This window comes from Phoca vitulina, unplaced genomic scaffold (assembly GCF_004348235.1).
Source record: "Phoca vitulina isolate PV1807 unplaced genomic scaffold, GSC_HSeal_1.0 scaffold6, whole genome shotgun sequence".
Taxonomy (NCBI): domain Eukaryota; kingdom Metazoa; phylum Chordata; class Mammalia; order Carnivora; family Phocidae; genus Phoca; species Phoca vitulina.
In genome coordinates, this window is record NW_022589709.1 from 41,199,045 (window position 1) to 41,226,646 (window position 27,602).

The following is a 27,602-nucleotide window of genomic DNA, read 5'->3' on the forward strand; positions in this document are numbered from 1 at the left end:
TTTCCCAAAACTTCTGCACTACTTTAGCTAACTGATAAAATAAATGGAGGTGAGACAAAAACAGGTCATTTTATTCTCCTGGCCTTTCTCTTTATTTCTAATATGTAAAAAGGCTCTTTTGTGTTATGGTTCCTAGTATTTTGGTGGTGTTTGTCTTCTTATTTGCCTGAGGAGTGTGAACCTAAAGGCATCTGGACTGTTCAACACATCATTTGTTCTCTTGCTTTCCTCTTGTTAGCCAAATAAGCGTCTTCCTCTGTTTTTATTCTTTAAAACAAAAACAGGTCATGGGAGTACTGATGAACTTTGTTTACTGAAGCACATTCTGATTCCTTCCCCTGACTAGCTAAAGACCCCCGGAGCTTCGAAAGCTCTGCTTTCCTTTAGGTTCCGAAACCAAAGTCCTTGAAGCTCACTTCTCAAACCCTTTACACAGGCCCTCCTTATCTGAAAAGAACTGTTAAATAACGACTTGTGTTTAAAAAACAAAACCAAACCAAACCAAAAAAACGGGTTGGGTTTAGATTTCAGATACATCGGAAGAGGTAAAGCCCTTGATCGCCATCACTTGCTGAAGGTCTTTTTCCCCTTAAACCGGGGACTCGTGTTCCTCCTTGTCGCTGAGTTCAGAGGAGATGCCAGGCATCCGCGCACGCAGAAGTTTTCTCCGCTACCGAGCCCCGCGTGCAGACTTGCTCGAGCTGCATATCCCCTCGTGTCCACTAGAGGTCACTGGCCCCTCGCAGCTCGCGGCGCGGCCGGCCGCCCCCCGCTCCTTAAGCTCAAATTAGCCGCGCGTTAATTAACACCCGAGTCCATCAAGGCGCGTTCTTCGGTACAGTACTCCGGCAGGGCTTATATAGGCAACCCAAACCCAGCCAAAGCAAACCTCCCCAAACCCAACACTTCCAGCATGTCCAAAATGGGAGACAGGCGCCTGAGTAACCCGGGGCAAGGTATAGTGCCATCACGCTTTAACTTTTGTTCTGTGGGGCTTGCTAAATTGCTGTGAAGATAACATTCTCTGCTAGCGCAGGTTCGGCGGGGCCGGCTCTGCGCTCCAGCTTTCGGAGGCTGGGCAGCGCGCGTTTTGGCCCCTTTAGCACACTGGTCCCCCGGGCGGATTTTTCCAACTCGGTAGCCACGGGGGAGAGGGGCCCAGGTCCACACCGTCCTAGGCGCACACGAATATAAAAGAATATTTATTTAGAGTGCGGAGTACATAAAAATGCCCAGATAATTTGAAATTGGTAGAGCAAAGAAATAGAAACGATGCCGTTTCTCATGCCTATTGATGTGATCTGCGGAAGGGGTGGGGAGGGGTGGGGTGGTTGAGAGGGACACTAGGAAATCAAATCGACCCTGGTGATTGTAACCCGGGAGGAAGGGGGTGCCTGCAAATGTCCAGGGAAGGTCCTTACCTCTTGCTGAGTGTGCGTGGGTTTTTTGTTGTTGTTGTTTTGTTTTGTTTTAAAGATACACACAGAGCTTGACGTCTAGCTCCCCCCCCCAACTTAAGCCTCCAAATATTTTCCACTGCGGACTGAGGAGATTGAGTAATGTCTTCAGGGCCTCAACTAAATCCCTAAGAATTGCATGAAACGGAGCCCAGGTTTATTCCAATAGCGCTGCCCAAGTGTATGATATTTGTAACCTCCACAACAAGTTCCTTTGATACGGTGTTCTGGTGGGTGTGGAAGGGTCACCTGAGGAGCTCATAATTCTTTTGGAGAAAAATCTTGGAAATATTAATATGGGTTTTGATAGAGGAGTTACGCGGTCGGAGGTCTTTCGCCTTAGCGAGGGAGCAGGAGGTTTGGGGAGGAGGACTGTGGATATCCTAGCAGTTTGGGGGACCGACCTTATTTCACAGTCATTGGTGCAGACCCCAAATATCTGGACATTCAGGTCTTTGGGAGAGCGGGGTTCAGTGCATTAGCCATCGTTTATCCAAACTGCTCAGTTACAGGCAAAAGATACCTGACGTGCCCTCATTGTGCATCGGGCTTCTGTTGGGTTGGTTTAATGATGGCCGATTAATGAAGCCACTGGTACGCCTTCAGTGGGAAGGGGCATCCCATCAGGCCACGCCGTAGGTACCCTCCAAGGTCAGCATCAATAGCACCCAGTAGGCGGGTGCAGGCCGTTAGTGAGGGCTCCCGGAGGCCCCGCAGCAGGTGAGTAGCCCGCCCTTAATGAGGTCCGAGGGGGCGCCCTAGGGATCCCCCTCTAGCCTGGAGGTGCGAGGGACATCGGATGTCCCCCGAGAGGACTCTGGAACCGAGAAACTGCGGCTTTGATTTTTATGTCCGCGTGGTAATGGGGAGCCACCCTTGAAGTCTCCCCTCCGGAACACAGTTCCCACTCGCCCCCCCCCCCAACACACACACACCGAGGTGCCGCCCGCCAGCCCGAAATTCGTTCCTCTTCCCCTTGGCCTTTGGCCGGGCGCTGCCAAGCCACACCGTTCCAGGCCCGATCCGCCGCCAGAACCCGATCCAGCTCAGCACCCACACAGGTGTCAGCTTGAGCTGACATTATGTAATGGATTTGGCAGCCAGGGCTCTTACCAAACGGAATTAAGGAGGGTGGGGTTTTCTCTTTTCTTTTCCTTTTTCTTTTGACTACATCTGGTGTCAGGTGTACTTGATCCGCGGCAGCAGGTGTTTTTTTGCAGGAAAAGACCAAGCGGAATGGCGGCCCTGGTCAAAGCACTCCCAGAGAAGGGCCAGAGGCAGGCCTGGGGGCCCTGTGACGAGCCTCCAGCTCCCCTTCCGGAGCAGCTCACCTGAGGTCGTCCTCCGCAGCCTCCGCCGGGCTAACCTGAAGTCCTGGTGCGAAGGGCTTGCAGGAGGTTGCCCCCGCTCGCGCTCTGTTTTCTGGTAAAGCCCCTCTGGTAAAAACTGTGGGCTTCCAACCTATGACTATTTGCCTTTTATTAGCCTACAGATCCCCCTGCGAGTGTGGCTGCGTGTAAGATAGGACGGAAAATCAGGGGATTCTAAGTAAAATACCCTCGCAGGTGACAGGGAGCCCCGCCTTCATCTCAGTAGTTTCACCTGAAAGCCACCTCGGCGGACCCAGGTCTCTAAAAATCAACCAAAGCGAGCCAGTTCAGGACTCTTGATAAGATGCAAGACTACGGAACTCCCGCTCGATTAGAATTTTAAAAATATTTTACCAATTTTGGTACGCTGTAGAAGGGGATTGCATATAATGTCAGACTCCATTTTGCTAGGCAGAAACGAAAGAAAATTTAGGAATGGTGGCATCTCCCTCTCCAAACCTTCAGTTTACTTGTGGACACCAAATAGTTGTCTTCATGGAATTCAACGCCAAGGGCTGGTTTGAACTATTAAAGACCTTAGGAAGGGTTTGCCCCTTAAAGAGCCAAATGCTCGATTTGGGGTAGTGGGCTTCACTGGGAATGATAAAATAGCAAATAATGTTTAAGTGACCAACTCGAAGGTTAAATTTGAATCTCCGTGTTTAGTACCAAAAGGACTAATTCCTATCTTTAAAGGTGATGTGAAGGTTAAAACCAAAGACTGGGAGAGTTACGACAGTAACTGTGAAGACAGTGGCCAGGGGCTGGGTGTCCAAGTGGTTATTTACAGGAGATTTGGGCAAGTATCCCAACTCCTTAATTTGGACTGAGGAATTCAACTGAAAACTCACGAAGACTTGAGTGGCAAGCACACAAATAAAAATCTCTGTCTCTCTAGAGTAGCTCTCATATACAGAGGTAAAGCTGCCAGGTGAAGCAGGCAAACCCTTTACACTGATATTTACATGACCCCGGAGTTGCCCTGTGCCCATGTTAATTGTAGCACAACCTCAGCAGTGACTGACTATAAATGAGATTTTTAAAAAATCTTGTGAAAATAAGCAGGGAAAAGAGTAATATCTGTGGGGAAAATTTTAAAACAAAGTTTAAACTAGCTCCATTGAATATGCCATGGTCAAAAATGTTTAATAGGGAATTCTTGCTTTCCTTGGTGCTGCGGAAGCTACTGATTGCTATCACAGGAGCTCTTAGCAAAAAGAATCAGGAAGCAGCACCCCCACCCCCACTCTTTTTTGAAACGCACAGGAGTTTCTTCACGAATTCTGCTTGCTGGATCTCATCTGCCCGCTAAAGATCCTGTAGTGATCTGGGAAGGGACCAGCCCTGACATGCAGCCGTCTGTCCCTGGGAGGAACTTGGAGATGTAACTATGTTTTCATGCCAAAGGACAAAATGATTTTACCCAGAATCAGGTTGCGTTTTCAAGTTACCTTTCCGGTCTAATCACATGGTGCTTAAAAGACTGATAAACATAGAGCAAACTCATCACTGCAGTCACGAGTGAGCCAGTTTCCGTTTGGGGTTTTCCTTGAGTCCTCATAAAGGGTCCCAAACCTTCGAAAGGGGCAGGCCTTACATCGTTGGGGCATCAGTGGCTATTGGGTGTCAAATTGAGGCATTTGAGGGCATTTTGCTAGTAAGGAAGATGAAATCTCCAAGGTCATCAGAGATGATTTAGTAGGGGAAAAAAGGACTGTAATTTATAAAGTTGACTGTTTAAAATAAAGAAGAAAAGTTTTGCACAATGTTAAGCCCTATTTAAATATAACCAAAATTTCTTCTGTCATCTTCTAGCTAACAGATAATCCATTACTTTCTTTTACATTAATTGTTCTGTATCTCAGAGCTGTATTTGGCAAGCCCGCTCCCCCTCCTCCAGAGACCCTACTCCTGAAGCCTCAGGATTAGAAGCAAACAGTGGCTAATAATTTCAAAGAAAGAAGCAAATTCTCTAAAATTGTATTCAATAAGCAGAGCAGTTTAATTAGTAAGCAATTGTTAAATAATGCAAAAATGAGTCCTTTCCCCATCATTCCATTGTATTATAGCCTGAACGTTGCCCTTATACAAATACCCACTTCTAAATGTAGGCTGATCCACGGAGAGTGTACTCTCATCCTCAGAAAGCAAGCTCCAAACCGCGCGGATGCGCGACAACGGGGGTGCTGATGTATGCGGTGTGCGCTCGCAGCATAGCGACCCACTGGTGCAGGCTGGGCTGGGGTCTGCGTACTTCCTACTTCCTCTCCTATCACCGCTCTGCAAAAGAATTTTTAAAACTCAGACTGCACACCGGCTCCTTTTGATGAGGGGAAATATTTTCATTTGCCTACAACAAACAGTTTTTAAAGAACAACTTCCGTTTGTTCCATTTTCCTTCAAAACTATGGTGGGCACAAACGAGCAACATTTTATCATCCTTATTCTGGAACAAGATTTGGCAGGTAAATGGGCTCTAAAACATGCCAAATGTCGAGCAGTTTAACATTCAGAGATTTTTTAATGCCACAGGATAGATCTATAACTCTATAGCAATAATAATCCCTTAAATAAATATACAAATGCATTGTTCACCAAACCATCCAGTGGTTTCACTGCAGTGGGAGAAGGACATCATTGCTATTATTTAAATTAAACTGCTATGGTAGAATGTAATTGTTAATAAAAGCCTTCTTCTCCCCGCCCCTCAAGGTTCCCCCCCCCCGCATTTCATGACGTGCCATCCACGATAAATGTAAGCAGAATTATGTCGATCCTGGTAGCCTATTCTGTAACTGTAATGTCGCATCTACAGGTCAGCAAGAAAATGCAGAGGATAATTACCTTATTTAAAGAATACTTTGAGAAAATACACTTCTTTAATTAGTTGAGGGTGCTGGTGTTCAAACTTTTCTCTTTATAAATGTGTGTGTGTATATACAGAGAATTCTATAAACGCTTGTGCGCACCCTCTGTATTATTCCCATGTTTGTACATTAAAGACTGCCATGTAATCATTCCATTGGGCTGGCTTAATGCATTTAACAGAACTAATGGGTCCTCTGTGCCGAAAAGCATGCTCCTATTTTTTAATCCCGTCACGTAATAAAACGGTTTTGTACCAGTCTGAGACTTCCACCTTTATCCATTATAGATGCTCTTGTCCAAGAAAACCCTTTCAACAACTTTTGGTTCCTGACCATTGCTAAAATGTCCCCCTTCTTTCTATGCAACTATCCTTTATTTTTAAAACCTATTTTTCGTGTTTAATAATAATAACAAACAATCCTTGCTGTATAGAAATTCGGTTGAAATGACCCAGTAAGCTCCCGCCTTGGTCCTTGCTGCTGAATCTCAAATACTGGATATGATCGGACTCGGTCGTGGGCTCCAAGCTGCAGGAGACCGAAGCTACTTTTTCGTGCCGGGATTTCACCTTCTTTCTAGCCTGGAGTGTGCGCGCGCGCTACACACACACACACACACACACACACACACACACACACACCGCTCCGTAAAACAAGCTGAGGGGGTGCCCCAAATGTGAACAGAGGCGCGCGACTGAGGCTGAGCCTGGGCGGTGGGGAAGCAGCCCGTGTGAGCGTCGCCCGCCCCAGGGGCTATGGCTAAGGTGGGCGCCGGGGATCTGCGTGAGGACGCGCGGGGACTGCGCGGGCTTCCAGCTCTTGTCTGAGACGCAGGCGAAGAAGGCTAGGCGCCCGGCAATGAAATCAAAGTTCCGTGGAGCTTGGAATCCCTAGATAGGCACCCCTGTCCGAGCGGAGGAGAGCCCTCCGCAGTCCGAGCTGAAGCGTGGAGCGGCCTCCGGCGCTCAGTCGGCTTGGACAGAAGCCTGAGAAGGGGGTCCCGCGGCGCTTTTGTACTGCCCCGCCTTGGCCAGCCGCGATCTGACGCACCGGCTCCCCCGGGACGCTGGGGGCGTCGCACTGCAGCTGGGTGGGGAGCAATTTATTCCTCGCCGTCCCATCCCAGCCCATCTTCCGTTACTCCACCCTACCCCTCCCATCCCTCCACCTCCTCCTCTTCTTCCTTCTCCTCCTCCTCTACCTACTCCTTCACTACCTCTGATTCTCCACCTCCCCTTCGTCCTCCTTCCTATTTCTTTCTCCCCCTCTCCTCCCTCCCGCCTCCCTGGCCTCTCCCCCCTCCCTTTCTCTTCTGAATAAGCAAGCTTTTGCTTCTAAAAGTCACCAGTAATCCTCGTGTGTGACACAGAGAGAGAGAGAGTGAGGGAGAGAGAGAAAGAGACGAGCCTGCTGAGAGGAGCTGCAGGCAGGAGGGGAATCTGGCACAGCGGCTGGGAGAGGAAACTTGACGCTTCTGGGCCACCATTTGCCAGGGCCTCGCTCGAGGTAAGTACTCTGGGGACAGCGGAGTTCGATTCCTGGCAGGGTCCAGCCTTCGCCCGTACCGGAGGCCCGAGAGATGGGTACCATTACCTGGGGCTACTCAAATAATGATGCAAATGGGGGTGGGGTGAGAGCGGGCGGGCGGGGGGGGGGGCGGCGGGCAGGGTTCCAGCCCGAGGGCGGGGGCCAAGAGGATTCTGTGCGCCTGGGAGGTTGGACCCCGGGTTCTTGCCCTGGGGCACCCTGTGCGTCCTGCCAGGGTTCCGAGCGATTACGGGAGGCTGCCAGCTACCCGATTTCCCTCTCTGTGCTGCGCGTTCCCACAGCTCCCCTCTTTTACACATTCGCGTGCAAATGAGATCCTGCTCTGTCATGAAGTGACAATCTGCGCCTCGTTCAAACCTCGGAGAGGGAAAGTTTGGCTAGGCGGGGGCTGAGCAGCTCCGCGGTTCCCTGGAACCTAAATTGGGAACCAGAGATTTGCGCGAGAAATTGATAGTTTTCTTTTTTTCCTTTAAAAAAATTACCTTTAACGAAAAATTGTATGTATTCAAAAAGATTATTGGATTACTATGTCTGATCAGCTGCTGACTACTTACCAATAAGCGTTTTAAACACACAGGCACATTCGCGCGCGCACACATACACACAGACACACCAGGGGCTATGTGCAGTCGGGAAGGCCATCATAAGTAACCAAGAATTCAGAGTCGCGAGGGCTGTTAAACGTGTAAAGGCTGTGTACGTGTCTCCATGTGTACAGAGAGCAGAGGGAGGGGGCAGAAGGAGCGCGCGTTGGCTCGGCGTTTTCTCTGTGCCTGTGTGTTTCGTGTGTTGTCAGCTGGCTTTGGTTTCTAAGCGCGTTGCTGCCAGGGGCGGGGGCCGGCATCCACCATCCACCTCGGCACCCTAGTGGCGAAACAGGACTCATTTGTTTGGTGCAGAGCGGTGACGACCTAGAAGAGACTGAAGTGTGGTTAGGTCGGCACCCTGCCATCCATTACACCTGCGGCAGATGGCTCAAGTGGTAGAATGGTTTTGTTTGCAGGGATGAAGAAGGGAGGAGGGGGAGGCTCGCCCCACTCTGAGGAAGTACCATAAAGAAGCAAAGACATGAAAGAAGCCATATTCGTACCATCAAAAGCAATAATGTTGCCGCGGTCCATGAGTGAACCTGGGACATGTGTGACCTTGGTGCCTGACCCCAATTGATGACATGGCAGAATTTTAAGACCAATATATTTTCAGATGAATTTTTGATGAAGCACCTACTTCTTCACTACACACACACACACACACACCACCTGTCTCCAACCAGATGCACACAGGTGTCCTTGGAGCTCTACTCCCTGAAGCCAAACCTCATTGAACCCCTGCGGATTTCAGCGCAGCTGAAAGGGAGGCCACTCTGGAGGCAGGGAGCCTCTCCTTTCTCCCCAAACGATTTTTGCAATCAGCCTGCCAGCTACCACACACAAGCCTCCCCTCCCCCAGATAACCAACTAGATGGGATTTAGCCGGGTTTCTAATGTATCCATCTCTTTTTCACATACAATGATGTACCTTTCTGAGCAATATTCTCATCCTTGCATTCCTTTCTTCCTTCATGCTCCTCAACAAGCAGGGAAGGAAGTGCACACACACACACACACACACACACACACACCCTCCCAGGCGAGCCCTGAGGAGGGCAGGTGTGACAAAGGAACACAGATACAGTCTAATGATAGCTTAGCCTGTCTTCATTCCTTAATTTTCTAGCTAAGAAAGAGGGATTAAAAGAGAAATATATTAAGGAAGACCTAAATAGAATGACAAGCCTTGTCTCCACCTTTAGTTCACACACACATCACTGTAACAACCATGGATATATATATATATATATTTTTTTACATATATATTTATATTTATATATATAATATATATTACATATAATATAATGGTATGTATATATTCATGTTGTGGAATAAGAAACAATTTCACTGGCCTAATTTTCTGCTCTGAATTTAATTAGGGTTTAATATGCTAATGCTTTGAGGGGTGATTAGGTATATAGAGAATTTCCACCATTTTGACACTTAAGTTCTATTTTTCTATTTTCTTTAATGCTAAATCAACAATTTTTAGATTCAATAAAACCAAAAAATATCAAGCAACAATGAGAACTCATTCTAGCTAAGATTTTCAAGTCTCAAATAAAGCTACATTCTAGAAACCTAATGCTTCCCAAGAAAGGGAAAACATTTCAACCCCTGCATTTTTCAAGGTGCTTTCAGTACCCAAAGCCACCTCTGAACTGAGTTTGGTTGATGGGTGCTTGTCGTGTGCCCAGTGTAATTTAATTTTCCTGTGATCATTCTCTTTCTCTATGAAGATTTCCATTTTAGGAGAAGAAAGTTGACTTTGCTATGTGCAGTGGGATGCAGGATTCATTGAGAGAAATGCCATTAGGATATAGTTCTATTTTATTCATTATTAGTAATACAGGTTTGTTCATACATTATACAAACTGCTAAGGGCCTCTGCTCTAGGATGTGAATTCATATATTATCAGAACACATTCAGATACATTTGCAGGATAAAAAAGAAGAAGAAGAAAATATTGCAAACAGTTGAGGAGTGGCCTTCTTGAGCATTTTAGAGAGTTTTTCAAATAAAAAAAGAGGAAGAGATTGAATCTAAAACTCTTCACATTAGGGGTACTAAGAGATTCCAATCGTATTTAAACAAAACAGAATTAGTAAAACTTTGCAATTGTAGAGAATGCAGACAAAAATTTAGCCCTAACAAGACTCCTTCCCCCTTTTCCTCAAAACACTTTATTATTTTAAAATTTTTACCTTATTCAACTTTATTTATTTATTTATTTTTAAAGTAGGCTCCACACCCAACGAGGGGCTTGTACTTAGGATCCTGAGATCAAGAGTCACAGGCTCTACCAACTGAGCCAGCTAGGCACCCCTCAAAACACTTTAGACCCTAGTTTCAACCAGTATCCAAAGCTAAGTAAAATAATTTCCAAGATGAACTTTCTATGAAAGTTTTTTTTTTTTTTAAATTCTGGAATTTTAATGAGCGATATTTTAAATAGAAAATTTCCAGGATTCATATTGGTTCAAATACCCCAGTCTTTCTAGGAGAAGAAATATATATTTTAATACTTAAGTAAGTTAACACCCGAATCACACTAAATCATGTTTCTTAGGCCCAGGTGAGACTCAGAACCAAACGCGGGAAACAGGAGGTATTTAAGGGAGAAGAAGAGGCTAAGATCCCTCTTTCTTCCACCCACTGCTGGGACCACCTCCTTTTCATATGAAAAGCCTATTTGCTTGAGCAGGGAAGACTGATAAGAGAAAGTAAATCTGGAATACAGAAATTGGTTTCTTTCCATCCTCATACTTACTACGTTTTCCTCAGGCCTCGCCATCCCTTGGCACCCTCTCCCACCCTTCCCAACCAAAGCCAACAATCGAAGCATTTACATTTATATGTAGCAAGATCTATATATACCCTTAGGTCTCGAAAATATCTCCACCACCCCAAATTTGCTTTTACTTCCGGCGTAATTAAGAAGATCGTAATTCTTAAACAAAAACCACCCAATCTCAATCCCCGGGAGCGGTGAGGGCGCGCTCAAGGTGCATGAGGCTGGCGAGCTGGAAGGCTCGGCGGGTCCGCGTGCCGGGAGCCAGCCCCTGACTGTGAGTCTGTGTCCTGGACTCGCACATTTCCCCTCTTAAGGGAGGAAAAATGAACTCTCCTAGGTTCCTCATTTGCAAAGATAGCGTCTTTAGTCAGCACTGAAATAGGGGTGGTGCAGAAGAGGCCTGGGTCATGAACCCGAAGAGGTCAGGGCTCCAACCTCAGCCTGAGTCTCTTATAAAACCAGGAGACGGTGGCCAACTGCACTGCGGGTCCTTTCGGTATCCAGAAGAAAGAACCTCAGGCGGGGGAGCGTGTGTACCCGCATGAGTGTTCTGTCCCATCCTACAATCCACTTGAGTCTCTAGAAGCTCAGGCTTTGCCTTCCCGGAGGCACACGAGGCCTAGAGGGGCAGTCCGATCCTTGGGCGCAGATTCTTGTGGCCTCCCAAGTCCACGCAACCGGGCACCCCCAGCCCAGGGCCGCCCCGACGGCCCCGATGCGGTGCCCATGCAGCCAGTAGGTGTCGCTGTTCCCCTGCTGGCCGGAGCCAGGAGCCCCGCGCTGGCCCCCAGCGCCACTCAGTCTTCCGCGCCAGGCAGGTCCACAGACCTACCAGAGCTCCCGAGAGAGGGCCGCTACCCATCTGGGACTGTCCCCTCGCTCACCTGGCCACGATCGCAGCGACACTGGCCGGCCTAAGGGATCGCCTTCGGGGAGAGAAGGAAGAGAGGGGTCTGTTGGGGCGAAACACAGGGCCCCGACGGAAGCGGCTCGAAGCCACCAACTCTCCCTCCTTTCTCTTCTCTTCACGTGCTGTGGGCAGCGACCGGGCACAGGGAGAATCCTGGTAAAATCCCGAGCCGGGGAATTCAACTGGGGCTCCAACCCGGGCTCCTCAGTGGCTTTAAAAATCAGAGGTTGAAATCCCCAGCTTCGTGGGAGCTAGCCACACAAAGAGTGGATTGGTTTCAACTTCTTGCCTCAAAAAAAAAAAAAAAGAAGAAGAAGAAGAAGAAGAAGAAGAAGAAGAAGAAGAAGAAGAAGAAAAAGAAAGAAACCTGGGCCTGGCCACATGCGTGAGCTACATACCATCTTGTGCACACGTCTGCACGCAGAAATGCCGGGTAATCGCGACCGCCCCCCTCCCCTGGCCCAGGAAGGAGTCAGTATTTGGATGTGGTTGGCTTCTCCCAAAGCATTGCTTGACAAATATTATTCCCCTTCGGAAACCTAGCAGTTAGCACGTCTTTGGAATCTGTATTGAAATTCTAGGTATTGAGAATTCTGCGCCCTTCTCTGGCGTCCTGCGGCTCCCTGCCTTCGGCCTCGGTGTGCCGCCTAAGAGATTATTAATCAGAAGCGTTCTTTTTGTGTGTGTCTCAAAAGGAGGAGGTTTGGCTTATGAATACTGAGAGGGATATTTACAATGGGTGCATCCAGTAGGTAACTGGAGATTTTATTATGATTCTGATTGTTTTATACAGGGAAATCACTATTCTGATTCGAAGGTGGGGAGGAGGGGACCGCATTGAAAACGCTAAATTCAGAACTTCGAGTTATTGAGTTAGGATGCAAAATGGAACTAACGTTTAAAAGCCATATCTTCATTTAAAATGTGGGGACATTTTGCAGTAAAAAAATTTAAAACCCCACACTTGATCTATATTTTTTGGTAAACACCATCAGTTGGTGAAGAAGAAAAATGTATCAATCAAATATCAAAGAGAATGAAAGGAAATTTCTTACTTAAAGTCCAAAATATTTCGGAACACATCTTGTTCCTGACTCTGGGCCTTGGTCTCACTATCTTGGGGGACAAGGCTGGGCAAATGCCTGAGTATTCAAGGCAAGCCTTAATTTTTTACCATGAGGTGGCCAACATCATCTTTAAATGTCATGCCTTTTGCTATGTTTCACAAAATCGGCGACTTTACGTTAAATCCTGTTTCTGTTATACAATTCTAAATAATTATTTCTGATTGAGACAGCAAATTAATCATTCGTTGATGTGGGAGGGGGGAGAAACACGTGTCTAATTGGAGGTTGTGAAGTTCAGTGAGGTGGTATTTTTAGCTTTGAAAGTCCAAAATCAGGTATTTGGTTATCTCTCCCCCTCCAGACTTTTCCTCACTGCCTCCCCATTTTACCCCCTTTTCACCCAACCCTTTGGGCTCCCTTCTCCGCTCTTTCCCCCTTTCCTCAGTCTCTGTCTTCCTTTCCCTTGTTGCGCACCCCCCACCGCAGCGCCTTTCCTCTTTCCTTTCCCATCTCTTCACCCACCCCCCCATTCTGCTCCCCTTCCTCTGTGTGTGTATCTCTCTCTCCGTCTCCACCTCCCCCCCCCCCGCCATTTATTGTCTGATCCTATCAGTCAAGTTAATATAAAAGTAGCAAGTGGGAGGCCCAGAACCTCTCTCCCGCGCACCCAGGACACTTTGGGGAGGTGTCGGTCGCTGCCAGGTTACCGGCCGGAGTGGTGGCCCTTGATGCAGGGCACGCAGCTTGTTGAGGAGTTGGGGTCTGCCCGAGGTTGCGGGGCTTATTCAAATGCCGCCCGCTGCTGCTGTGATTCGCAGGGACTCGGCCTCCATATGGTAATGCGGGGCGGAGTGGGGGGAGGCGCAGAGGGTAGAGGAGGGGAGGATGGGGGTGAGGGCGGGGTGGGAGGGGGCTCCGGCACCGCGCGCTCCGCTGCCGGGCTGGGACAGAGCACCCGGACCCGCGGCGGCGGCGGCAGCGGCGCTACCCACCCTCCGCCACAACACCCACTGAACCAGCGAGCCACCGAGCCACCGGCCCCCAGGGTAAGCCACAGCGCGCACACGGCAGTGACGGTGACGGTTCAGATGCTTCAGGTTACTACCATGAGCCAATAAGGGAGATTAGAAACAGAAAAGGAGATTACTGAGAGATCAGAGATAAGAGGTGTACCTCTCTGTGTCCCTTGTCACACAGCGCGCGCGCGCACGCACACACGTCTGTACACACATGCATGCACAGACATCCGTACATGCACACATTCCTTGCTAGTACCATCTAAATATATGCACCGCCACTCTACGCCCTGAAACGTGGCGGGTGTGTTTGTCCTGATCCCTGCATAAAGGCAGGCAGGTATGTTCGAGAGTCTAGGCTGGAACAAACCGCCACGCACGATTGAATTGCAGCCAAACTCGAAGAGACATTTAACCTGCCCAATTGTTTCGCTCAGCCAGGTGCCCCCCCAGAAACTGGCAATTCTGCAACCAGTTGTGAAATCCTGCAAATATTCATAAAATGTGCTGAAAACGTACTTTAGGAAAGGTAATCTTGCTATGTATGGCAAGGTAAGGGCAAACGTAAAGGATGAGTGTGTTTCCGTTTTTTAATGTTTTACGTGTAGCCATCTGACCACTTTTTATTGGGTGACATATCATATGAGCACTTTGGTGTAGGCTTGGAAAAACTACAGTCAGAGGTAAGGCTGGAAATGCCATAAGACTTAAGGGTGCTAAAAATGGATGCTGGATAGTCCAGCATGAAAGATGGCATACAGCTGTAGGTTTAAAATGGGAGAAAATACATGTGAATATTTATACATGAAAGCCATTGGGGAGGGCTGAATCTTGCCCCGAGTATCTGTGCAGGTAAGTCATTCATAAGAAAACTAATTACCTGTGCATGTACTTGGACTTGTTTAATTGAATAAGCTGCATGTGTGCATACTTGCTGTTCTTTGTGGCTATGCAATTATGGGTTCAGTCTTTTAAAAATGATAGCTTTGGGAGAATTTTAAAAGTGGACTTCATACATACATATTCTCCAAAAGCCATTGTATTGAATAGATGTATTGCCAAAGGAAAATCTGACCCTATAAACAAGATTACTATTGCTTGATATCTAACTCAAGGCCTGTATAGTTTAGGGTAAGTCAAATGGCTTAATATAGTCAACTGTTTTGTTTATTTGTTTTCATTTCAAAGTCAGGAATTAAGGAGGCTTTTCAATCGAGATAATGTGCCTGTTTCCAGTCACATAAGATAAAAATGAAACTCAGTAAATTTTGAGTGCAGCAGATAAGGTACAACATACAACATGGTTGAAAATGTCTTCCTTGCAGAAGGCTGTCCGTTGCTGTGTCTACACATTTTAAAATAGATTTTTTTTTTTTTTGCAATAAGAAATGCTATAAGGCAATAGGGTAGTGAATGCCGCAACTCTCAGTTATTCAGCACAGAAATTATTTAGAAATCTTTGGAGTCACTTCCCTTTATACATACATTATCTCAAATGCACTGGCCCGAACTGTGTTTTTGCTAATATGAAGTTAATTAGATAATCAAACTTTGAGCCTTGAGCGATGGACATTACAGCCGACCAAGGGGGTATGTCGGGGGGCGGGGGGGAGTGTCTTTTCTTTTATGACCAAACCAGGAGGTTACACAGCTGGCATTACATACATGACAGATGTGCATATTTGGAGCCTTAAATACACAGAAGCAGGGAAGCAACTGTGCATATTATCTAGCAAGAGACAGCAGCATACACTCGCCAAAAAACACAGACAGAAAGGGACAAGAGAGACAGACATAACAAGATAGCAAAAAAAGGAAGGGGGGATCAATAAAACGATACAACCTGAACTTTTCGCGAATTAAAAAATGCAAATATATCTTTACATATGCATCAGTATTAAAAATAATACACGCTGGAACCAACAGGAGCGGGAGCAGGAGGAGGAGGAGGAGGAGAGGTGGAGGAGGAGGAAAGGAGGAGGAGGAGGAGGAGGAGGAAAGAATGGAGGCGCCGCGGAGCCCTGATTATGCATGGGCTGGAGCTGCCTCCTCTAACCTGTTCTTCTCCGAGCCCGGCAGCCGGCGGTCCTCAGCCGCCCACAGAACAGGAGCCGAAACAACCGTTCCCGAAGGCTACAGCGTTTATTTTTCTCTTTTGGGGGTTTTGGCGGTTGTTTCAGGGGCTCGCCAACTGGCCCCTTTAATTAAAAGCTTCAATAAAAGGCGATCGCGCCAGGAATGCACCGGCTCCTCTCCGCGCAGGATTTGCATATTTTTTTAATGCCCTAATTTCCTTGATGTATGTAAATGTAGCCGGACGTAGAGGGAGACAGGGAGCTGACGTCAATGGACGTGACCTCGCAGCTAAACCTTGAACGTGAAGCCGGGATGGGGGAAAACACGGAGCGGCAGCCGGCGGAGCCCGCTAATGCGGGCGGCGGCAGCGGCAGCGGCAGCGGCCAAGCCCAGGCCGGAGGAGGCCAAGGGGCCCGGTACCGACCCCGGGGGAGGACGAGCCGCTGTCTTCTTTCACCACCGCCTGGCTTCCAGCCTCGCCAGCCTTCCGGCCGTACACACAAGCTCTTGTCCTGCGCCTCCGGGCCCCACCAAATACACGTTCTTTTGCTTCCCTCAGAAAAACAACACACTCAACAACAAACCCAAATCAACAGATAACAAACCAAATCAGATCCCCAAATGTTGTAGACTAATATTCGGGTAGCTTATCAGAGAGAAGACTCTGACAATGGAACATGGTTTTTTGTTTGCTTTTTTGGCTTCTCTCCACAACAAGAAGAGGGGGAGACGGCAGACAACAGCAAATCATTCCTAAAACACGATATGCTACACGTGTTTCCAGTAGGGAGAGGTAAATCGCCCAGCCGACTGTGGGAGCTTCTCGTTTTGGTTTTGGTACCTATTTACCTGTGCACTCATTAAGCGCGTCGGCTTCATTAACTGCCGTGCTATTAGCCTGCGTTGTAATGTGATGGAAGTGTCGTGTGTGTGTGTGTGTGTGTGTGTGTGTGTGTGTGTTAAGGAGGCGCTGCGGACGAGATGAGAGCGAGATCCGTGTTTCTCCAAGGCCACCTCTGGGACTTATCTGCAGGGCCATCTAGACCAGAGCTCCTGGGCTGGAGTTCGAATTTCACCCATTTGGGAAGGCGGGGTGTGTCGATCACAGAAGGCTCTCTCTCTGAACAGCCAGGCCCTTCCTATTACACTGTGCGGGAGGAGGTCTTTTGAGGTGTGAGCCATTCCTTGGTCGCAGCCCGGGGCGCTGCCTGGCGGATTCAGCCTGGTGTGCTTTTATCCTGGAGCTCAGCAGCCTCAGCAAGGAGGTAGCTACTCTCCGCTACGCGGCAGGGAGGCCTTCAGACTATTCCCCAACCCCCCCCCCCCCCAGCCCCGCGCGCCGGCGTGTGCGTACCTGCGCACCCGGCGGGAGTCGCTGGCACCTCCCAGTGCACATCCGCCCCCGCTTCTGCTCGCCCACCCACTCCTAGGTAGCTAAGAAATGATCCTCGGCCTCTTCTGGGCCGGGGCGGTGCGGAGTCCGGGGCGGAGGGCAGAGTCGCGGGCTGCCAAGGAAGGGGCGCCGGAGGCCGCGGTGTCGGCTTCCCAGTCCTGCCCTTGGCCGCCAAGGCTGCCGTTTCTTCGTTCCACCTCGCAACCCTAGCTTTGTTTTCCTGACATGCTCGTGGCCACCGGGCCCCACGCCTGCGAAGGGAGTGTGTGCGTGTGCGCGGGGGGCGGGCGCGCGCGCGGGCGGGGGCCCTCCCGCCAAGGACACGCATGGCTGTCTGTCCTCCGGCTGCACTTGGCGGGAAAGCTGGGGGCCGCCGGCGGGCCGGCGGCTCTCATCACCACCTCCCCGCTCCCCCCGGGCCGCATTTACATACGGGCCACTCGCCTGAATTTTTATAGCCCCCGTTCCGCCCCGGTCGCACGCGCGCAGGCTCGGAACAAGCGCCCGCGCGCGCAGACACCCGCGCCCGGGCTGTGGCCGGCTGGGAGCGAGAGCAGGCCCAGGGGTGCAAGCCGCCCTCGGCGAGACGGGTTCTTGCACCCTCCCTCTCGCGCCTACACGCCTGACAGCCTCCCGGCTCGTGTTCCAGGAAGCCCACTTTCCCTCAAGGCCCCCACCCTTCTCTCCTTGCACACTCCCACCCACACCCTCCCACATCTCTCTGCCTCTTTCCCTGGAACACACACACACACACACACACAAACACACACACACGCTTTTTCTTCCCCCCCAAAAAGATAACCCTTATAGGGCGTCCCTGGTACCTTTTGAATAGCTCTGGAGTTTAAAGAATAAAAATCCTTATAACGTATTGTTTGTCTTTAGCCAAACACATTTGACGACCACAACAAAAAGAGGCGGAGGACTGAGGAAGGGGGACTTGAACCAAAAGACCTTTCTTTTTTTTAAAAAAAAGTCTGCAAGTCAAAAGGTCATTCTCCAAGTTTGTAAATAAAATTGCAAAGGGAGTTCTTAAAAAAAAAAAAAAGGAGAGGAAAGAAGGAAGGTAGAAAAGATCCACAAGTTACATAAAATGGTGCATTGGAAAAACAAGACAGGCCTATTCTTAAAAAAAAAAAAGAGAGAGAGTCTAAAGAAATCAAGAGAAAAAAAAAACTGAAGGAAAAGAGAAAAAGAGGATAGAGAAAATAAAAGGTAGAAAAGGCAAAAGAAGTTTCCAAAGAAATGTGTGCTTTACATCTTATAATAGGAAAATGTAGCCATTGCCTTCCTTCAGACGAGACATTTCTAATTTGTTCCGTCTGTCAGGAGGGGACTATGAGAGGTTTGGGTGCAAATTCATTATCTCTGGCAACGCAGAACGTAGTGTGGGGACTGAAAAAGACCGTGGCAATGGATGAACAATAGGGCTTCAGTTCATCAGTAACAAAAGCAGTGGGGAAATTGGTTGAGTTTCAGAGCACGTCCTCCTCGGCAGAGGGGGCTGGACTAGACCTTGGACAGCCCCCCCAAAAACTTGCCGAGCCTCGCACACACCACTTCACTCTCCACTCCGAGGCTCAGGGAGCAAGTGCCTGGCGTGGGGGGGGGGGGGAAAGTTGGCTTTTTTCCTCTTTCGTCTTTTGCGCCCTTCTCTCTCTCCCCAGAAGGGAAGATCCTTTTAAACTATTTTAGACGCAATCAAGCAAGAATCACCGTGTGGAATTGAGCGGCAGTTTTAAATGTGCTAAGGAGAGGAATGATCTGAAAAAATTTTTTTTCTTTTTTTGAGACGCCGAAAGGAGCCTGTTTGTGTACTGCGGCCGCCCTGTGACTCTGGATCTTGTCTTCTGGCCGGCGCCTTGATTCCTGCCCAGCTGGATTTGGGGGGGGCAACACTGCCTGGCTTAGGGAGGAGAGCAAGTGAGTATCGTGGCGGCCCGCAGGCGGCAACTCGGTGGGCGGCACGGGGCCAGCAGTGACCGCTGCAAACCCCGCGCCCGCGCTCCTCACCACGTCCTCGAGTCGGTGACCGCAGAGCCCCGCTGCGGGCCGCTCCGAGGGCCAGTCCGGGGCTTTGCTTCAGCTAATTGATTGTGAGTCTCGGATGCTAAACCTGTTGATCTCTTGAGTTGTCTGAGCCAGAACTGTTAATTATCCAGCGGTCTGACCCCCAGTTGCGGAGAGATGCCAGGAAAATTTCGCGTTGGAAAGGGGAATTTTGTATGTAATTTTGTGTTGTTGTTTAGTGGGACTTTTTTCTTATAAACCTAGAGCTAAATACAATTGTATTTTGCGTTCCTGGATCCAGAATTTGCATTTTGAATGATTCTTTTAACCACCTCAAAGTTGCAATCATCTGGCAACGAAGTGAGGATCTGACTGGATTCTGGTGGAAACTTAATGTACACTAGGTAACTAGACGTGGTGGATTTCCACTTCCCTTTTCTCTAGCCTTTTGGATTCTGGGAGGCGAGAGGCCGCTTTACAGGGTTATCCCAAGTTCAGATTCATCAAGATACAACCATCGCGGTTAGTTATTGGGACTTGGAACATTTCAGCTTCAGATGCTTCTGGTATCCGAGTGGAGCCCGGTCTCTGCAGTTTGCTTGGAGCCCAGACCCCGCTGAGGGAGGCAAGCCCTTCCTCCCGTGGCCTGGAATTGTCTGAGGGAACACGGGGAGGTGGGAACCCAGGCACTTTATTTGCATTAGGGTCTGCCGCGTTTTCTCTTGCAAATGTACCGGCGCTGCTTGAATGGGAGACTGTCTTGAGGGGTCAGGGCAGCAGTGGTATTGATCAGAAGTTAGACCGGAGGCCCTGTCAAGTCACGGCCATGGCCGGGGCTCTTTTGGGGCTGTGGCTGCCTTGGGCCCAGAATGACAGGGTCGGATCCAGTTTCCTCCCTCTCCTGGTGCCCAGCTCTTCCCAGCACCCTCCTTCCCCACCTTGCCACCAGTAATTAGGGCACTGTCTCAGAAACGAGCTCCCATAGTCAGCATAATTGAACCGGTGCAGTACTTTCATTTTGCAAAACCCAGTAGCCCCACCCCACTACTCCAAAATAACAATAAGCGTTTAAAAAATCATAAAAGAAAAGCAACCTATTTTCGGGAGAGTAAGACTCCTTGAATATTGAGTCATGGAGGAATGGGGGAAGGGAATAAAAAAATCCACCACTTTACAGCAATCAGGTTTTACATTATTCATTGATTTACTGAAGGAAATAGCCAATCAGGAGCCATAGATATGAATGCACATCTCACCGTGCTGTGGCGTTACAGTAAACTATTTGCATCTTTCTAATGGATTAGATATTTATCTAGGGATTCCCATTGTTTGAAAGGCCTGGAAATCCAGTTCCTGAAACATTTAGAAAATACGACTTTGTTCCAGTCTTGAAATTTTTACATGGAAGAACTCTCCCTCGTCTTTTGTATGGCAGGTTACAGTGTTCAAATCCCTAATGTCTTTTAAGGGTCCCTCTTCCTTCCAAGCTAAAAATAAAAGAAAAGAAGAAAGAAAAAAATTAATTTCCCAAACCCCTCCAGATTCTGCATATTTTGCATTCCCATTATCATGCATGTCTCCATTTAAATGCAAATTAGCATATTTAACCCTGTGGGTGCTGAAGCCCAGCATACATTGTACTGGGGTTTTCTGTAATCTCTTGGCATTTTAAGGGATCATGGTAATTGCAATACTTTAAAATGAAGCCAAATCTAAACATGATTATATACATATATGTATATATTAAAACTGTGATCATTTGTTTTCTTAACTATTTTTCAGGTAAGACTACAAAGAAGCCTAAAATGAATAGACAATACAACCAACCAAAGGTAATTTAAAATTTTACGTTTGATAAAATCAAAATGATATACAAAGTCAAAATAGAATATCATTTGCTGGGTGGTAGGCCTGCAGTGTATTGCATACGTCCCAGTTCATGCAATAGATACAATTCCAGAAAAATCTAAGTTTCCATATGTGCTGTTTTCTTTCCCTGTATGTAGCCTTTGTATACTATATATCAAGGTTGATGCAAACATAACCTGTAACTGCCTATAAAAATGAAATTCAGGATACAGAAGACATAATAGGACACTTTTATTAGAAAGTAAGCCAGTCAAGTACCTTGCCTGAACTATACAAATCGCTGTAAATTAAATGGCTTTTATGTAGAAAATGGTAGTCTTGACTGTATTAGTGGACTGTGGTTTACTTACATAAGAATCTACAAACTCAGTATTAAAAGGGATTTAGTAATAGGCCAATTCTTTATATACTCTGCAGTAGTCTGAATAGGATTCAGAGAGGTGTTCTAAATATGAGTGGCAAACCTGATTATTTGCATTTATGGAATAGCATAATTCTGATCCAAATATGTGGAAAATCATAACTTTTCACTTCTAACTTAAGCAGAGATTGTTTATTCCCAAGAAAACCAGGATGTTTCAATTCATGTTTCAGCCATCTGGAGACCTATAAAAAGATTAGAAAACAAGCATGACAATCACGTCCTAATCTACTGGCCATTAATGGGAATTTATTAGAGAATGATCAGGCAAGCCATTTGAATTCAGTATATCCTTCAATATGCAGATTTCAGAAAGGGTATTCTGTAGCTCAGATAAATAGCTTTCTGAAAAACAAAAATACCTGAAATAAATACCTGTAGGTGTTAATAGTTGCTCATAACAATGTATGGCAGGCATTGCTAGGAATCAGCCCAATTGTTTCAACTGGCTCACATCCTAAGTGATAATAAAGTCCTTGAAATGTATATGATAAACCATGACATGAACCTTGGCAATATTCAAAATAATCAGGTGTTCAGTGTGAAGCCTTGCTGTGTATCTTTTATTTCTCCATACCTTGAAAGAGGATGGAGAGGTAAAATATTTAATTGGCTATATGGCTAGTGAACAGACTGCCCATAACCTTTATGTTGGCTATTTTCACTTTGGGGGGCTCTCACAATGAATCTACAGTATATGTGGCATGCATGAGAGCCAGTCCTGGAGTCAGTTCATGTGACTATGTGGCATTGCTTTAGAAGATGCTATTTTAAGACAGTATTTTCCATAGCTTCTAATTGTAGAAGCATGTCAAATGTTCAGTGTCTTGGCTTTCGTGATAGTTACTTGGGTTCTAAAAATGGATTTAATTGTTAAATGTAGGAATATAACCACATTAATTTGTGAATTCACACAAATATGGGGTGACACACATACACAGACATACATGTATCACATCTCTCCACTTTCACCACCCCCCACCCAGATGTATATAAGGCAAAAAGATATTCTAAAAATATCTGGCATTTCTTAGGGTTTTGAACTTAAAGAATTGAATTCATCTGATCATATGCTTGCTTTATGTAGTACATGCCAAATCATTAATGATTCTGCTTCTAGGTCTTGGAAAGCAAGGCCAGAATACTCTCAATCTTTCAATGCAGCCAAGCTCATTATGGTTTTACATAATGTCAAAGTGGCATGTGCCTCAGCCATGTGCCCAATTCTGTCCATTAGTTAATGTTGTGACCTCATAGTTCAAGAAGGAACAGTAACTCTATGGGAGTGCGTGTCTCTGAATTAGTTTGTGGTTTGCACGTACATTTTATATGTAACCCAATGCAGCCATTTCTGATCATACTTCTTATACCAAGATTTGATAAGAAAAATAGATGAGCAATTTCCATAGCTGAGTCTTTTCTAAATAATCAGAACACAAATGCTCACCCAAAAAAGTGAATAAAAAACCTAAGGGAAAGTTGGCATCTGTGTTTCTAAACTGTGTCTTTGGGGTAATATAATTGTATGAACTGTAGATTGGGGGCTTTTCTTAGCAATTTTGGTTCTCTTTACTTGTCAGTCTTTTCCATAGGATTTACATATGTGTGCTCTGTATGTAACTTGGTAAGCATATTCACACTCATGTCTTACAACAATAAATTACTGAATTAATGAAAGAGTATATATTAATTCTGAAAGTGTTTAAGTCTTTGGGCAAAATAGTCAACCTAAAGAAATGAGAGTATTGTGATAAACTAGTGATGTGTGAAATGAATATGAAGATTTATGACATTCACATGTAGCATATATTTTAAAGAATAGTAACACCACCAAACATGACTCCCAATTTTGGAAAACAGTCCATAAAGTTCACCCATGGTGAATATGCATCTTATATGGACTGCACCTTAGATACTCTGTTGAGGGGCATCTGAGTATTAGAACTGTACATATCATAGATGCATTAGACATAGATTACCCATAAATGAAGGAGAAGAAGAAAAGAGCTCTTTGAAGTGACCATATTTACACTTTGAAAAGTCCTAAGAAAAGGAATGAGGCTAATTAATTAATAAAACAGTATTCTCCTCTAGATCGAAGAAAGGTGGGGGTGGGACAGGGAAAGGTGGGGTAGACTTATGCTCTTAACACCCAGGTATTTTGTCGTTTTCATGAGGTAACGATACTGTTTTCATAATTTCGTAAGGAAGACTAGTACATTTTGTCCTTCTGTATGAAAACTGATTTTTGAAATTACAAACAAAGGCTCAGCGTTTTTATTACAGGAGAGTTGTGCACAACAGTAGAAACTAATGCTGCAATGTTTACCTGTGCTACATTCTAAGGCACACACCCTATACAGAGTCATTTTTTCTAAAAACCAGGACGAAGTCAGCCTGCTTAGAGCATTCCGTTTGAACTTACAGAGCAAACAAAATACGCTATCGCCATGGCACATAGATACAAAACATGACTGAGCCGTGAAGCCATTAAAAACACACCACCAGAGCACATTGTCAATGTAATCACACATCGACTCACTGCGTAATACAGATCTGATTCCCAGTGCCAGAAAGCAAGGCCCTGCTTTAAGCAATAGCAAAGTGCCTTCCATCTGTCTGCCCATGCAATCTGCCAGAAGAGAAATGCAGGCAAAGACGCTCCCCAGATCTGAAATGCTTTTATCTGTCCTTAGAGAGAGATTTCTTCCAGTCTTTGGATATTAGAGAGATCTACACTAGCACGGAGGAGGTAAAAGGCCGCGGGTTGCTTATCCTGGAGCGGTCGGTAGTGCTAGCGGAAGAGATGTTGATTGAGAAAATAGGGCTTGTTGCAATGCTGCGGCCGCGGCCGCTGCTCGGGCAGGAGGCGTGGGGCAGTTGGCTGATCACTGATGCATATCAATAACCGTGTACTTGAGATTTCTCATGACATCATCATTACCTTGGTCTCCCGCGGTCTCGAACCTTTGACCTTGCCGGGCTGGTCCACATTTTGGCAGTGAAAGCCCCTCCAATGATGGCCCTTTTCTCCTTCTTTCAGACCGGGGGCAGCAGCACGCCAGCAAGACGGCTTCTTCTCCTCCCCAGCCTAGAAGCCCTGTGAAATCGAGGATCTTCCCCCTAAAACACACACACACGAGATACGTGCGATCAAGCTGCCACCGCTTGGTAAAAAGCTCACGGTGCCTAACCCAAAAGGATCAGGAGCAGATCCTTGAATCAGCTGTCACCTCTTCTATAGAATGGGATGTTTTTTTTTTCCTTCCTCCTTAACCTGCGCTGGAAATTGCCGTTGGCTTTATACATCTCTATAGAGGGAGGCTAAGGAGTCTTGCGTGAGAATGAAGCAATTTACAATGCAAATAGAGGCCTGTGGAGGGACGGATGCTGCTGCTCACTCGTAACCGCTTGCTGCACCTTAGTAGCTGGTTTTATTTTCTGATATTAATAGATGAATTGTTGGCTAACGCTGCCGGAGATTACTTGCTGAAAGGAAAAAAAAAAAAGTTCGGAATAAACTTTGAAAGCAACAGATCTCGTTTGGATGTTTTAGCTGCACACACAAACAGAAACCAGGTCATATTTACATGCAAGAAGGAATCTTATGCACGGCAAGTGTCCTGGAGGACTACTCTTCGGTACTGCCAGAGAGATCGGGATCTGGAATCTGGCCAGAGGAAGACAGAGGCGTGTGAGGGAAGCGAGTTGTTATCTTTGGTTATCTAGCTGTATGAGTGTATTGGTCTTCATAAAGCTAGATAACCGAAAGTAAAAACTCCTTCAAGATCGCCGGGGAGCATGTGAGAATGAAAGACTACAACCAAGAGACAGTAAAAACCAGAAAGGTCAGGAATACTTATTGAATCTAACTTTGTTTTTGTTTTTGCTTTTGTTCTTTTTCCTTATGATTAAAGGTGGGATTAGAGGAAATTAAGTGACACACAGATGCCAAAAAACAAAGGTGCCAGATACTTTGAGAGGGGTTGTTACAGCTGCAAAGGAGAGTTGTATAGTGCTAATAAGTAAAGATGCATGTGTAGTTTGTCCTACTTGAAGACAAAAGTTTATATGATGGTGTTTTTTTTTTTTTTTCCTTAGAAAGCTGTTGTAGAGATGTCTGGTATCTAGTTTGAAAATGATTTCATAATACGTAGACCTAGGCTATCTCCTTCTGAGGTTCCCCTCCCCTGAAAAATTTGAAGATTATGCTTGAGGACTACATGTATTGGGGTTGTATGTCAAATTATATTAAATTAGACTTTCAGAAAAGTTTATAATGGAAGGTTAATAATTTGTATCTCTGAGGACATACAGCTAGCAGAGAAACTGAAAAAAAAAAAAAAAGCAAAGGCTGATTTTTATTCTTCTATTCAAAATACAAGGACAGATGCTTCTCTGTTCCAAGAGGGTTTCCTTGAGGAAGCTACTGAAGCAGAAAGACATGATGGAGACGAGATCGCCTCCCCTCTTGTCAAAGTGTTAAAAAAATGTTCTGTCTTACTCTGCGCCTAGCATTGGAAATGAAAGTGACATTTACGCCACAACCCACGTGTGCGCCTCCTCTCTTTTTGTTTAAGGATGATCAGGTCTATCCAGGAAACAGCTCTGGCATCCCAAACTGAAATAATTAGGACGTATATAGACCTGACAAAAATGGAAAGGGGGTGGGGAATCTGAGGGTCTGTCTTGCCTAATTGATTCCGATAAACGGAATGCAGGAGATGTGAACGGCAGGACGCTCCGATTCCCACGCTCGGGGGCAAGTGGTAAAGCGGGCCCGGCAGCCTATGACAGACAGCCCTGTTGGGGGGTGGGGGTATGAAAAAAACATCAAGTGCACACACCATACTCATCTCCATCGCTTAAGAAAGTAGAGGCATTTCCCACCCACAGCCATCTGCAACCTCCCAAATGGTAGCATCAACTGGTCTGTAGCTGCTGCATACTGTCTGTTTCTGTTAATTTTATAACCGCTGTTTAATTTGGCCGTAATTAAGTTCAGCTTTCTTCTTTGGTTAAGATTTTCAATATTTAAGGAAAGCTAGTAGAAAGCAGTTCCAAAAAAGTCCCGTTTCTGCCTGCCCTTCACGTCAAATTCTCAGTCTGTACTTTTGGCCTTGTGAACACATTTTGGCTTTTGTTTTGGGTGGATTATATCTAAAAAACACATACTCTATAATGGACATTATTATCACTTCATCAGGCTGTTTACCCCTTAACATGATATATCTAGGAACTTGGCCTAATTGTGCTAGTAGACACACACTGGAAGTAAAACTGTAAAATCATCAGCCTACAGAAAGTTAATTACAATAGTAACATGATAAAAGATTGTTTTGGTATAGTCCCAGTGAGATGCAGTCTATTCAGCCATTTTTATTGAATCTAAAAATGACTATACTTAGCAGAAACTTTGGGGCTTTGGAGGTCCCCATTGCAATCTTTTCATAAAAGTTCTTACATTTTTCCACGTGTCAAAGCAAACATTTGTATAGGCATTAAACGTAAATACAAACATTGCAGTAAGAAAATGCCTAAAACGGCCGGTTATTTTCCATGTGGCCTGGATTACTGACAATTTCAAATCCCAAATCTACAATTTTTCTTCAAAAACATTACATTTTCCTTCGTAGCTTCAGCACCTTATACGATTCCAGACTGGAGAACCCTGTAAACCCACTGTTAGTTTCAGTTAGAAACTCTGAGAGACTTTATTAACGTAAATTCTCATTATGGCTGCTGAACACGTGCCAAAGTTTTACTACTGTAGTGACCGTTGAGAAGACCCTTGTTTATTTACATTTGAAGCACTGTTTGTGCAAACAACCTTTCATTGTTAAGTGCCTGTATTCCTTTCATTTGCTTCATGTCCAGGGGTGCTATTTACCTAGAACCATTGTCTACTACAATTAACATTTACATTACAAAGTGTGTGGTTTTCTTTCTCAAGGAGGTTCAATTAAGGCAATAAGATGTTTGCTAGGGAAACCTATTGTTTACTGAAAGCACTCAATGGAGTCAAATTACTGAAGCTTTTGCTTACATCTTGGTCTTTTATGTAAATGTGTTAAATATAGCATCTAAGGAAAATAAACAATATTATAATTATGTGTTTGCCATTGTCATATCAAACTTGCTTTGTACCATACTAATGTTACATGACTTATCGATCAATAAAAATACATTTCAATGTTATTATTTTCATTTTAT

At 46.1% G+C, this 27,602-nt stretch overlaps 1 long non-coding RNA gene across 6 annotated transcripts; it reads left to right on the forward strand.

Moving 5' to 3' along the window:
- The first annotated feature begins 774 nt into the window (after positions 1-774).
- LOC116632255 lies at positions 775-25,736 on the forward strand. 6 transcript variants are annotated; one of them, XR_004299381.1, is made up of 4 exons: positions 775-956; positions 18,882-19,012; positions 20,882-20,931; positions 24,433-25,736. It is a non-coding gene; the product is annotated as an uncharacterized LOC116632255 (long non-coding RNA). The 6 variants fall into 6 exon arrangements; XR_004299382.1 differs by lacking the exon at positions 775-956 and adding an exon at positions 6,943-7,200; XR_004299384.1 differs by lacking the exon at positions 775-956 and adding an exon at positions 10,084-11,970.
- The last annotated feature ends 1,866 nt before the right edge of the window (positions 25,737-27,602 follow it).